Source organism: Ictidomys tridecemlineatus, chromosome 8 (assembly GCF_052094955.1).
Source record: "Ictidomys tridecemlineatus isolate mIctTri1 chromosome 8, mIctTri1.hap1, whole genome shotgun sequence".
Classification (NCBI taxonomy): Eukaryota; Metazoa; Chordata; class Mammalia; order Rodentia; family Sciuridae; genus Ictidomys; species Ictidomys tridecemlineatus.
In genome coordinates, this window is record NC_135484.1 from 83,773,115 (window position 1) to 83,787,137 (window position 14,023).

Below are 14,023 nucleotides of genomic sequence, written 5' to 3' on the forward strand. Positions count from 1 at the left end.
ATTATTCACTTTCTGAATTTCTACACATTCCAAAATGATGAGTATAAAATGATATATTTATTCTTAGCTTTTCTTAAAAATGTGCTTTCTCCCAAACTTGTTGCCAAGTTATTTCTAGCAAATTACATTAATATCATAATTTATGTCAACATCTACAGTGCTTGGTGTTCAACCAGCAGTGGTTTTTTATCTTTAAAAGGAAGTCCTGGATCTCTCCATCACACAGGCAGACATATATGCTTTTCTATACACATTCATAGTGCCTTGGTGATCTTTATTTTAAAACTAGCAAAACAATCAGATTTCAATTTTAAAACTGAGAAATTTGGAATTGAAACATGATACCTCTAGGATAGGGTCACCATAAAGACCAAAGAGGTCCTCCTACTTTGCTGATAAAGGGAACTGTTCCTTCGAAGCACTGTTGTCATGGCCGCATTCCTGCTGAGAGATGGTTGATTAGAAAATAGTATTTATTTCTTCATCCATCCGTGCCTATGTGCCATTGTATGAGTAAATAGTAAAGACAATCCTGAAGGAAAGAAATATGAAGAATTTAGAAGAGGGGGGCATTTAACAAAACACAATAAAAAATTAAAGTTTTCCAGAAAATAAGACGTAAATAGCCTTTTCCTACTTGTGATATTCAGTAGAGAAAGATATACATACAAAAATGTTATTTTATTTAAAAGTATTGAAACTGAACTATATGTAGTCCCAGGATACCTGAATGTTTTCTAAGGAATGTTTAGGCAGAGATGATTTTAAGGGTGTTCATTTCTGATGCCTCAATTTTTAGATATTTATTTATATATTTGTCTGGGAGCCTTCTTTCAAAATGGATTTTTCCTCAATCTTTTCAACAATCATATTAGAAAAATCTCATAAAATTCATGTGACCATAATAATCAGAAACATTTAATCTCAAATAGTTTACATTAGAATAAATGCTGACTTGAGGGGATGCTGAGGATTGCCTTTCTTCCAGAAAACTACTGGTTTTTAATTGGATCTTCTTGGGTTCAAATCCAGTCTGAAAAATCTACTGCCTCTTGCATAACCCAGAGAAAAACCAAGCCATTCTGAACAATCTGTGACACTTTGTTACACTATAAATATGTGTGTATGTGTGTATATATATGTACATATGTGCATATATATTCACAGTTGTGTGTATGTTATTTTATGGGTTGAAAGCATATATTTGAGGAAGATATATAATTAAATTTTACTCCTGGTAAATATTGCCAAAATTTTTCTCTTGTAGATACTGTGCTATTTTATATGTTCACCAAAAAACAGACAAACAAAAAACAACAAATTTATATATATATTCTTCTGCCCCTAAGGATGTGTGTATATATATACACATCATAATTTTTTATAAACTGATGGGTAAAATTACAATCTTATTAATTTTATTTTTTCAAGTGATGAATGAAGCATATTTTCCATGTACTTAAGCATATTTCCATGTACATATTTCCATGTATTGTAATTTTTTAATTACTTCTTTTTTTTCTACCATGTTAAAGGTCTGTATACTCTTAACAGTGTTAATTTCTATAGCTTTATGTTCTACTTATCTTGTAGAAATAGTATTTCTTGTTTTTCAAAATTTCCCTCAAAATTTTTACATGTTATTTTCATATGTTAATTTTATGGTTTGCATTTGGTTTTAAAAAGCTCCTATTGGCATTAATTCAGTTAGGAAAATTTGTATTTAACATAACAGAAGAGCATTTGTGGTACTCAAAGTTTGTTTCCTTTGCTTTCAAGTCTGGAAGATGGCTGCTGGCCTGGTTCAACAGCCCTTAGATGTTAAGCCAATGGCTCTCAAGTCCCATAACCCTTTCCTCATGCCTGCAACATAAGCCCACAGCACAGGCATCCTATCTAACTATTGTTTAGATATCAACATACAAGTGTCACCTGCTCACTTCCAGAAAGGATAAAAAAAGAGATGGTTAGCTTTCCCAGCCTCTAAGACACAATAAAAACAGAAGACATTTGAAAATGGTGTTGGGTTAATATCTGTGATGGTGTGACAAAGAGACTCATGCATACATTTTTAGAAAGAAGTAATATATTTATGGCATGAAGTTTTTTCTAGGTAACTACTGGGTATGTCTTTCATTTATTCAGTTCCATTTTTTATAGGCCTGAAAGGATTTTAAAGCTTTCTTCAAATATGTTCTCCATATATCTTGCCAAGTTTGTTCCAGGTACATTTTTTTAGTATTAATGTGAATGGAAACTCCCTGTTGCATTTTGTAATTTATTGGTGTTTATAAACATGATGGCTATTGACTTTTCATATATTACCTTTTAGCCAGGCAATTTTTAGTATATCATATTATATGAACAAAACATTCAATGGAGTCTTTGGAAGTTTGTATGCATAAAAGTCACAAAAGTTGCTAATAAGATAGTTTTACCTACTTTAACTCTGGTATGTTTTCCCATGTAAAGATCAATAGCAAGTTACATATATATTCAATGTATAATGGTACAGAGCAAAAATTTTAGTTACAAAAGGGAGAAATAGAGGCATAGAAAGAAGGCATAAAACCAAAGACTAAAACCCAGCTGGGCAAACAAGTTATGTAGTTCCACATTCACCATCTGGGACACACATCAATGTGATTTTTCTCTCCAAAGGGCTTATGTAGCTCTGCCCCTATGGCCTTGCTGGTTGTAGCCCACACAGCCTCTCTCTTGGCTTGTTTCTGCAGATTTCCTTGGCAGACCTTCTATGTTACTGGCATGTTTTAATCTCAAGGATCTCTACTGAAACTTCAGCTTTCTTTTCCCAAGTTCACATATTGTCCACTCAGGGGTTGCCTGCACATATTCTAATCTTGCTACATTTCACCTGGCCTTTCCAGGCCTTCCTTTGAAATCTTGGTGGATATCTCAATGTTCCTGCTAACTTTAGGATTCTGCATTCCTATAAAGTCAGCACCATATAAATGATGCCAAGGTCTGCTGCCATTTGAAACAGTACCCAGGTTTTTTGAGGCTATGGCTGCAGCAGCCTCTGAGTGCCAGAGCAGCTGACATAGTGAAACAACTTTCCAATACCCTCAGTGTAAGTGGGGTACCCCATAGTTCCTTCTCCAAGGGATCTTTACTTTTACACCCTTGAGCTTGAAATGAATGACTTCCTGCCAATTCCTTAGATGCTTTCAAGTCATCTTCCATAGTGTCTCTGTATAAAGTACTTAGCATATCTTTGGTGGCTACAATCTCTTCAATAACCACAATGTCCTCAACCACAGTTTTACATTCACCTTTTTAGCCAAATTTCAAGCTATTAAAATCTTTCCACTTTGATATCTTCTCCTGATTGGCTAAAAGCTTCCAGCAATAGCCATGCAACTGCCTGAATACAATGCTTCCTTGAAACTTCCTCTGCCAGATTATTTAGTTCATCATCTTAAAATTCAGCTTCAAAGAAAGTCTTAGGACATGGGTAAAATTTAGACCACTTCCTTGCAAAAATGTAGTGTGAATGGCCTCTCATCCTATTTCCAATAGAGTCTCCTTTTCCTCATGAGCTCAGTCTACAGTCCTGTTGGCATTCTGCTCTTCTTAATTCCCCCTAGAATAACCCATCCAGCTCTGCTTACAACATTATAAGTCCTGTAGAATTCACTGGTCTGTATCTCCATTTTTTTCCCAAAATATTAATACAAACCAGTTCTAAATGCTTCTAAACTAGATGATCAAGTTAGTCACAGTAATTGCCCCATTCCCAGTACCAATTTCTGCATTAGTCTACTTTTGTGTCACTGTGACCAATATAACTCAGAAGAACAAATTAGAGGAGGATAAATTCACTTTGGCTCATTTTTTCAGAATTTACCAGCTCCATAACTCTAAGCCTGATGTGAGACAGAACATCATACCACATGGTGAAATGATGTGAGACAGAGGAAATTTGCTAGTTCACGATTATCTACAAAGCAGAGAGAACTCCACTAACCAAGGACAAAATATAAACCCTAAAGGCATGTGCCCAGGGATGTACTTTTTCTTGCCATAACCCTGTGTGCCTACAGTTACCACCCAATTAATCCATTCAAGTGGATTAATCCACTGATTAGGTTGCAGTTCTTTTAATTAAAAAATTTTACTTCAGAACATTTTTGTGTTGTCTCACACTTGAGCTTTTATGAGACACTGTATATTCAAACCACAAAAAATGTCCTTGTTTAAAGAGTTAAAAACTTCAAAATATTAAGAATAGCATTCTTTAGAAAGGCAAATATAGGTCAAGTAGTATTGCTTGTTTAGGGGAAAGGTTTAATAGACATTCTAAGTCTTAAATAAAACAGGGGACAAACTTCTAGATGCCTTTAAAAAGCAGATGAATAATGTAAAGAGCTAAAAAATTTTAAGTTTTCCCCACTACCACAAGTGTGTCAAATGGGTCTATCAGCATATCAAACTAGTCTACCATAGCCATCACCACACTCAGACCATCCATTAAATCCTCCCTATACTACATGTTATATTTGCGCCACACAGAATTTATTCTACTTTCCCAAAGCATGATTCTGTGTCATGTCTTTATGTGGCCCACACCCCTTCCTTATTCTTCCTGTCCTTCCCTACTTGCCTTCTTTGCTTTCTGTGAATACTTCAAGATCCAGTTCATGTGCCAGCTCCCCCAGGGGGTCTTTCTTGAGAACTGCCTCCCACTGTCCCAAAGCTGGCACCATATTTCAGCTATTAAATCCTATAATAAGATGTGCCTGCCTTTATCAGACTCTTTTGCTTTAAATTTATCAGTTCATATTCCTGACTCAAATTAAGGGCAAGGATAAAATCTGTATCACTTTTATATGCTCCATTTCTAGAACTGTATCTCATAGAACAGACATCAAACTGGATTAACCTGATTGTACTAAATTTCCTCTTGGTCTTAACATAAAATCAGAGCTGTTGCCCAAGGCCCTAGCCGACTCTAAATGCTATGATCTTAAAATTCAAGCCCTACATTTGGAAGTGTTTTATGCTATTGATGTTACCTGATATGAGACCATCCTGGACCTTCCCAAGTTAATCAGGCCACATGTTATACTGTTAAGAGTACATGTGTTATTCTGATTCAAAATGGCTAGGACAGTGCTCCTGATCTCTGTGCAACCTGCCTTGTTATCTAGCTGAAGCAATCAGCATTCAGCTTCTGTATCCTGCTTACTTCCATTGCTACATTATTACAGGGCAACAATGCCATCTCATATTTCTCCCTAATTTTTTAATTATGATACTAGTGACCATAAAAATTTTCCCAGAAATCAAATTCCAAGTATGTTTTAGTTTGTTGGGATGAACCCAACAAGTATGTATAACTATAAAGCTCTAATAAAAATTGTGTCTCAGGCTAATACGGTCTTATTCATGGTCATAAACATCTACAGAAAAAATGTTCCTAATCTAACTTTAATTCTGCCTGTACTCAATTTTCCTCATATGTTACAAAATACACTATAATGCAAGATTGAATAATCTTAATAATAATAATAATAATTTCAAATCCTCTGCTCCTAATGTACTCACCATCATACAGGCAGGAAATTGAATTCAACAAGATTCTATCAAGCACATTATATGTAAAGTAGAACAACAGATGATTTTGGAGATGAATTTGCAAAAAGCTTGAATCTGAACTAGCATATGGATGAAGCTTCTAAAAGTTAACCTGAAATTAGGTATATGTGGTAAGTACGATAAAAAAGAAAAAGTACTATAGTAGTATGAGAGGAAAGTGCATTTCCATGAAGATGACCAAAGAATGCTTAGTAATTGGTTGGTAACTGGGCTGCCCCTCTAGGGTCAGTACATTTACTGTAGATTGATACAGTATGAAACTTTGTTTCTCATGTGTTTCATATATACACATATGAAACACATGAGAAACAAAAGCTAGCGGACCTGGGAATATATTAAATCACTGAGCAGTTTGGTTTATTTGGAGCACAATAAAGCATCAGAGATTCAAGTGAGCAAATATGGTTGGAAAATAATCAGAGACATGATGGATAATAAAATGAATTTTGAATCCATTCTCCAGGAAACAGAATGATGAACTAATGAACTCTGTAGATTGACAAAAGGATCTACAGCCTGAGAGCAAAGAAGCTCTGAACTCTGTGACTGGTGAATGTGCAGGCAGATTCTATGCTCTGTGCCCTCTAGCTACCATGGACTAGGTTATCTTTCCCTCTGGACATGAAATGCAAATAAAAGAGGAGATAATTACCAGTATCTTTTTCACAGAGTAATGGTAATGGTTAAAAAGATTAGGCATTTAGCAATAATAACTTCACATAATAGTCCATGTGAACTGAGCATTTACTATTATGAAAACCATTAAAATATTTCAAAGATAGAATATATTAGCTGAGTTTTGTGTTTCGTTTTTATAAGCAGTTAATTTTATGCACTACACAGATTTTCAGCTACCCAGAATTATTTTCTATCATCTCTGCCCATGACCCAGAATTTCAATGATCAAGTCATGCACTGCATTATTGATATATACACAGAAGGAAATATCAAGAGGAATGTACATGAATCTGCTAATGTGCTTAGATCTTCTCCAACTGTTGGAGTTAGAGGAGGCTCTCTCATTTTATCACAAACATTTGTATGATGGTTTCATTTTTGATAACTAATTCCATAAGAAGAAAATAGTGAAAAAATAAGTATATATAACCAAGGCAATAAAATGTATTTTAATTATTTTCTCTTAGTAACAACAAATGTGAGTTTTATAGATATATTCACAGCTATGCTTCTTCTCAGACTCATGGCCTCTGGGGTATGTAATGTTTTATCTAGTCTTCTATTATATTACTCTTCGTGTCAGATTTAGAAATTACAGCAAAAAAAATGGAAATATCAAAGACAAAATCTTGGAAATCTTAATATAATCTCGGAAAATACAATAATTGAGCAAACATCCTGTGGTTTTTTTTTATTAACATATGAATTCTTAAATAACTATTCAAATATTTATCTGAAAGTAAATATTATCAAATACATCAACCTTCTCTTAGTTCCAGTAAACAAGTTGGATATTTCCAAGGATAGTTTCCATCCAATTGGTTAGTATTTAAAGTTGATTTTGACATTGTCACTATCTCCAATTATCCCTTCTACTATTTACTTTAAAGGAATATTTTGGCATTTGAGTTTAAAAGTCTATGATTAAACTTTAAGCCCTCTGTTATTAGTTTTATGGGGTTTTGTGCCTTGTATCATTAAGATATTTGCCAAACTGCTTCAAAGGAAGTCACTTCAGCAATTTTCCGGTATCATCCACCCCAACTCTCACCATTGTAACCACAGAAATTATTCAATACAGGAAAGAAGTTGTTTCTATAAATCCCATTGATTTGCACATTACAAATATTCTAATAGATATAAAATTTGTTTTCTAAAAAATTTAGAACCTCAAAAATGAGACACTTAGAATTTTTTAAACCATTTAGACACAGAAATTTATGTGCATGTCTCTGTACACAAGGAGGGTTAGTGGCAGGTCAGACCCAGGACTCAGAGCTCTTGATATTTATCTCTAGACCTTCCCTCCACAGTAGTTTCTATGCTCAGAAAACTTCCTCATCCCTAATTAACCCTAATCCAAATCATTCATACCACATGTATTATTTAGCCTCTGCAATGTGTAAGACATTGCATTGGAACAGGATCTCTTTGAAAAGTGTTCTACAGGAAAAGATGAAAAGAGGGGTAGAGTTTTGTTATTGTTTATTGTTTGTTATTGTTTATGTTATTGTTATTTTAACATGAAAGACACTGTCATGAAATTGAAATAAGAAGTAATATTGCTCTGTAAAGTCAGGTGAGGAAGTAAATAAGAAGTCCCATGTTTCTACCTACCTTGACTATTCTTCAAGATGTCTGGCCCAGACTGACCCTGTAAGACAAGATTATTATAGATTATCATAGGTTATTTCTATCCGTACAATCTTCATCAAATGGCAGTTAATGCCTTGTTGGTTAAGATTATTAACTATGAAGCAGAACCATAGCTGCCAATAGTCCAACAGATGGTGAAGACAAGCTGAAGAATAGAAGAATAACCTGTTTTAGTCATTTAGCTTTTGCTTCATGTTCAATTACTTATGCCATCTGATTTTCCATTCAACTTTTTGCATATGACATATTCAAAAATCAACAATGCTCTTTTTCTTTAAAAAATTTTTTAGTATTTTAAAATTTGTTTTATTAGTATATAGTAGTTTTATATAATTGTTAATATATATAATAATATAATGTACAATTTAAGTTACCTTTCCCAAAAAATATTGAAGCTCTTAAAATAACTGGAGAAAAAACTGAAAACTCTCCAGTTTTGGAAAACTCTTCAATTTTTTAGATTCTTTATGTACAGAGTTTGAAGAAGATAGCTGAAAAAAAAACTTGATATGATTTAATTCACTGAATACAAGCTTTACGGAAAATATTTGCTTATACATTCTAATTTAGTTTAGATTTTTTCAGTACTAAAGTTCACAAACAATAAAAACATTAAATTAAATAGTACAAAAAGCATACAAATATTCATGGAAAATTAAGCTAAATATTTTAAATACAACTATGAAAAAATTTCTAAATACCAAGATAATAGTTTACTTAAGACATTGCTATGAGATGCATATTTTCTATTTATTATAGCATTATGTTAACATGCAAACTTCTAAATTTTATGAAATTCTTTATTTAGGATCTAAACAAAGTATTCCCTTATGAAATTTTAATACATTATAAAACAAGTTTCCACACAAGTCAATTGTTTGAAAAGCTTTTCAAAAGGGAAGCCAATAAATTTGTTTTACTATGTTTATTTAGTTATGATAATTCCTGCATTGGGATATTCTTCATGCACACTAATTAGATTTATTCTTCTGAGCCCAGGTATGAACTTGTCAGTGTGTCTTGGCATACATTAAGATTAGCATTCTTTGGGAGGAATTCTTGAGGAAAAAGAACAGACAATTTCTCTAAGGAATGTGTCTTGGCAAAGGGTTTTCACCAGTTTTATGAACCACATTCAGAAGCTGCTTTTCCTCACCCTTAAGAGTAGCATTCTACGTGTTGCTCACATGAATTATGGCAAATTAAAATAATGTGTAGTGGACAAAATCAAGCAGTGTCATTTTCTTTAAAAAAAACTAGGAAATGAAGTAAAGATAAGGAAAAGGAAGAAAAAGAAAGGATGAAGAAGGAAAGAAAATTTAATAATACATCTAGACAGTTTTCTAGTGTTAAGGGAATAAAGTATTATTAAGTCTATTCAATAGTTTGATCTATACATACTATGTTGCAATATGTGTAATTTTTAAATTACAAAATTTAATTTATATATGTATGTTAATTATAAATATCTATAAATATTTATACAGCATTTTTTCTTATAAATAAAATGAGCAGGTAAACATTCTTGGACTTTATTCAGTCAATGTTAAAATGTAAATTGATAAGTAGGTGGGTTTAATTTAGAGTGTGAAGCAGGGACTGTGTTGATCTTCCCAGTCCTCAAAGCCAAGTGGAGCACACCTTAGCAATGTGCTTTGTCCCATTGTGGAGTTAAAGCTGAATGCTTATTATGAACCTTTGGGGCTGCTGACCGCCTGCATCATGGATAACTCTCAGTGAATTATTACTTCTTTTTTTCCATTGCTGGAAGTTATCAATTGCTGTTACCTATTGTAAAATTACTGTTAGGTTACTCGTTCATTTATCATTTGCCTTGTGTCATTTTTTTTATTGTATTCAATTCTGTGTCATCAAGTTCTTTTTGCCTGGAAAATAAGACAACGGAAAGGAAGTAACCAATTGTTTTCTTCATTCAAATGAATCATAGTCAATAAGGTTTTACAAGTATTGATAACATGCAATTTCTGATAAGCTCAAAGCCATCCTCAGTAACAGTGAGGCACTAAACACTTCAGTGAAGACCTTGTCTCTAAATAAAATACAAAATAGGGCTGGGATGTGGCTTAGTGGTGGAGTGCCCCTGAGTTCAATCCCCAGTACCAAAAAAAAAGCCTAGGTATAGAACCTCAGTGTCAAGATGCATTGCTTCAGATGGAGTATGATGTTGTACAAACTTATTCAAATAGAAAAACCCTACAATGACAAATATTTTGTATTTTGTTACATAGATCAAGGTTGCTGCATCATTTTGCCTACCAAAATAATATCAATCTCCAATTAAGATAGCAGCAGAGGTAAATTTAGAGGGTTTAAGGTGATTTAAGTGACAATGGATAGAATATGTTTAGGGTGAATACTATCACAGAGAAGTTATGAAGATTGCCAAGTGACAGGACAGAGAGGAACTCTCCAGATACACAACTTGGGGAATTAAGAAGACTCTAGAGCAAGAAATAAACTGAAGAGATGGGCAAGGGTCAGGTCACCAATAATGTGCAGGGAGCCACTGAAGGGATTTAAGCAAAGGAATGAAACGTCTAGGATCCAGTCCTTATCCTGGCCTCACTTACTAGGACTTGGGTCAAATTATTTGATGCAATATCTATCCAACTGTTTTTGATAAAAAAAAATTCTTATTCAAACAAAGGGTATCCAGAACTAACACATAAATCAGATAAAACAGAGCACTCATTGAACACTTGCCTGTTTGGCTCTTTTCTTTGTAGCAGTCTCTGGGACCATCCACAAAATCCCCCAGAGTTCCATGGTCAAAAACACCACAGGCTTTACATATCTGTTTCCTCATCTTTGACAAATTCCATAAGGTCTATAAGGCTTAAAATACATTTGTTTTTGTTTCTGTTTTCCTACACGGGCTTACGTGGTTGATTTCTCCTTAAAGTTATTCAAAAACAATCTCTCTAGATCATTTGATTGTGGAAAGAAGTAAAAATTCTATTTTCATTTTGCTGCCAGGGAGTTTACTTTAGGAAAAAAAAGCAAATTTGTCTGTTGAAAAGGGGGAGGTCCAGAAATAATCAGACTATGCATGAATGTCACTGCATCTTTACCAATTGTTCGTGCTAAAAAACAAGGAAAATGTTGGGGCCACCACAAGTTGGAGGAAACTTCAACTAAAAATTTTATTCTTCAAATATAAAGCTGCTTAGAGATGTCCTCAAAAAAAGATTATGCAATGAGGTTTTTATTGCCCTGACAGTTTATTATTCTCAGGTACTGATATTATCTTTTAATGAAAACATTTTTCTTTCTGGTTTATTTAATGCAATAGAAGTCTCCTGCTATGTTATTCTATTAATTTAACTAACAATGTCCTAAAGAAGTTTTTTAACTTATTCATTATAAAAGGAAAAGAGTATTTTAGACAGAAGATTAGGAAACTATACCATCAATAAATGAAAATGTGGTGAGATAAGTTGAGGAATCAAAAAGTTGTGTCCAATCCCCATTCCCATTATGACCCTCCCAACATATAGGACATTCTACCACTTCTGCATAAAGGAAGGGGGGCTACAGCAGAAATGCTAAGAAAAAAAGGGTTAATATAGAATTTAATGCTTCCAAACATAAATAATAATTTAAGTGATTAAAAAAAGAATTTTAAATTTAAAAATGCAAAATCCTAAGCAATTCAGGGTTTGAAATTTAGGACTCAAAATAGATACATGTATTAGACAGAATAAAGGCCATTCAAAGATGTCCACATCCTAATCCCCAGAACCTGTGAATGTTATCTAACATGGCAAAAAGCAGATGGGACTCAGTTAAGGATCTTGAGATGGGAGGATCATCTTGGACTATTCTTATAGGCATAATGTAACCACAGAAGCCCTTGTGAATAAGAGGGACAATTAGAATCAGAAAAGGAGATAAGAAAGAAAAGCCAGAGCCCTGAGATTAAAACAGTCCAGGATTCCAGGTTTGAAGACAGAGGAAGGTGTTGGGAGGCAATAAATGCAGTTGGCCCCCTGGAATTTGGAAAGGACCTGGAAACATTCTCTCCAAAACCTTTCAAAAGGAATCAAACTCTGCTCACCTATGAATAATAAACCTGTGCTGGTTTTGTGTTTTTTTGTTTTGTTTTGTTTTGTTTTCGACTTCTGACCTGTAGATAATAAGCCACTAAATTTGTCATAATTTTTTGCCAAAGCAGCAGAAAATTAATGTAGATTTTAGTACTAAAAGTGGGGTTCTATTGTCACAAATACTTTAATATGTAGATGTAGCTTTGGAAATGGGTAATGGGTGTAGTCTGAGAAAATTTTGAAGGACATGTGGGATAAACTAGTTGCTTTGAACACACTGACATTTCTGGTGAAGACTCAGAAAATGAAGTGAGGAGTGTGGTAGAGAAAACCTATATCATTTTAGAGAACAAACAATCAAACTGTCAGTAAAAATATGAACATTAAAAATACAGCTGGTGAAAGCTGAGAAGAAAATAAAGAACAGGTTATTAGAACTGGTGGAAAGGGGATCTTTGCTATGTACTGACAAGAAAATTTAACTGAATTATTTCTCACAGTCATGTGGGAATCAGAACATGGAATGGATGAATGTGTCTATTTCACTGAAGAGATTCCAAGTTGAAGTACCAGCTTAGGTTTTTCTTGCTGCAAGTAATAAAATACTAGAGGAAAGAGACAGATTTGGGGAACAACTTAAGCAAAAAGGAAACTGAACTCGATAATTTGGAAAAATTCTTAACCCATCCAGATTGCAAAAGATGCTAAGAACAGGTAATGTGTTGTTTCTCTGAAGAGAAACCAAAAAATATGAAGCCTCTTTCTGCTGACTCAGAAAGCTCAGAAGATCAGTATATTCATCCACACAAAGACTCATAGATCCCCTCAGCCACCTCCTGCTTGATTTTTTTTCTTGATCCACTGGTCCTTTGAAATTAAGATGTTTGATTTTCACCTGTTGTTGTGATTCCCAAAGTTTTTCTTATTATTGATTTCTAGTTGTGCTGCATGTGATTGGAAGGGTATTCAACATGAGTTCTAGAACTGTTAGCTATGCATGTCTCATCATTGTCCTTTGGGAAAAGTTAATGCTTTCTTGTTCATAGGTCTTCAAATGCAGAAAACTTTACCCTAGAAAGGATTATAACTAGAGCTTCACCCACACTCAATTTATATGATATAGAGGATGAGACTTGGTTCATTAGAAATGATGATATTTGAGTGAGATTTTGAACTTATACTGTAACTTATCATTTATAAGGTAGTGTATTGATACTTTTGGGGTCTTGGAATGGAATGAATGCTGTTTCCATGTGGAACTGATGTGACTCTTTGAGAACCAGAGGGCACATAGAGACTGATGAAATAATAAGATCACAAAGATTATCATGCCCAGCAATAGAAAACATTAATTTCAGAAAATTCCGGATACACAGATGCTAAGTTTTCCTACTTTGGGGAAAATGTAAATCCAATTAAGAAAAATGCTACTGCTCAGTTCAATGGAGTAGTTTGTTGAAGAGTCATACTAGCAACAGATAACAACTGAAAGAAAGCTGGATGAAAAGGAAAATTCATGTATTTCCAAACAGCTTAAAGCAGTAAAAGCTTTGAACAGTGGAGGAATTAATAATTAATTCAGAGAGTAGAGCATACTTAGATGATCAAATGAGAACACATGTCAATTTGGGGCACAGTTACTATCTGAGCATATAAATTTAGCCCCTTAAAGAGAAAGATGGAGAATAAACAGAAAAACTTTTGATGTTCCTGAAAAATACCAAGTTACAAAATTAGGGATTTAATGGATCTCCATGGTAAGGTATTTTTCCCCTACAAAATATTTGCCAGAATTGAAGTGGTACAGGATGGAAAGATAAAGAGTTAACATAAAACATCTGATAATCAAACAAATTTCAGAGTTTTATTTTTTCCCCATTATGAAAAGGCAAAGATACTTTTGGGGTAAAGGCCACTTTGAACAGAACAACAGAACAATATAAATAATAGTTCTGGGGTAAATTGACCATTGCATCTACTTTTTCTCTAGAGACACCTGCAGT

The 14,023-nt window shown here is 33.8% G+C and overlaps 1 long non-coding RNA gene across 2 annotated transcripts in view; it reads right to left on the reverse strand.

Annotated features, from left to right (window-relative positions):
• Positions 1-14,023, reverse strand: part of LOC120889071 (uncharacterized) — a 63,257-nt gene that overhangs the window by 18,626 nt on the left and 30,608 nt on the right. For both annotated transcript variants that reach the window (XR_005732854.2, XR_005732853.2), the window contains exons 2-3: positions 7,915-7,951; positions 346-532 (exon numbers count right to left, since the gene is read on the reverse strand). This is a non-coding gene — a long non-coding RNA (uncharacterized LOC120889071). The remainder of the gene's footprint in view (positions 1-345; positions 533-7,914; positions 7,952-14,023) is intronic.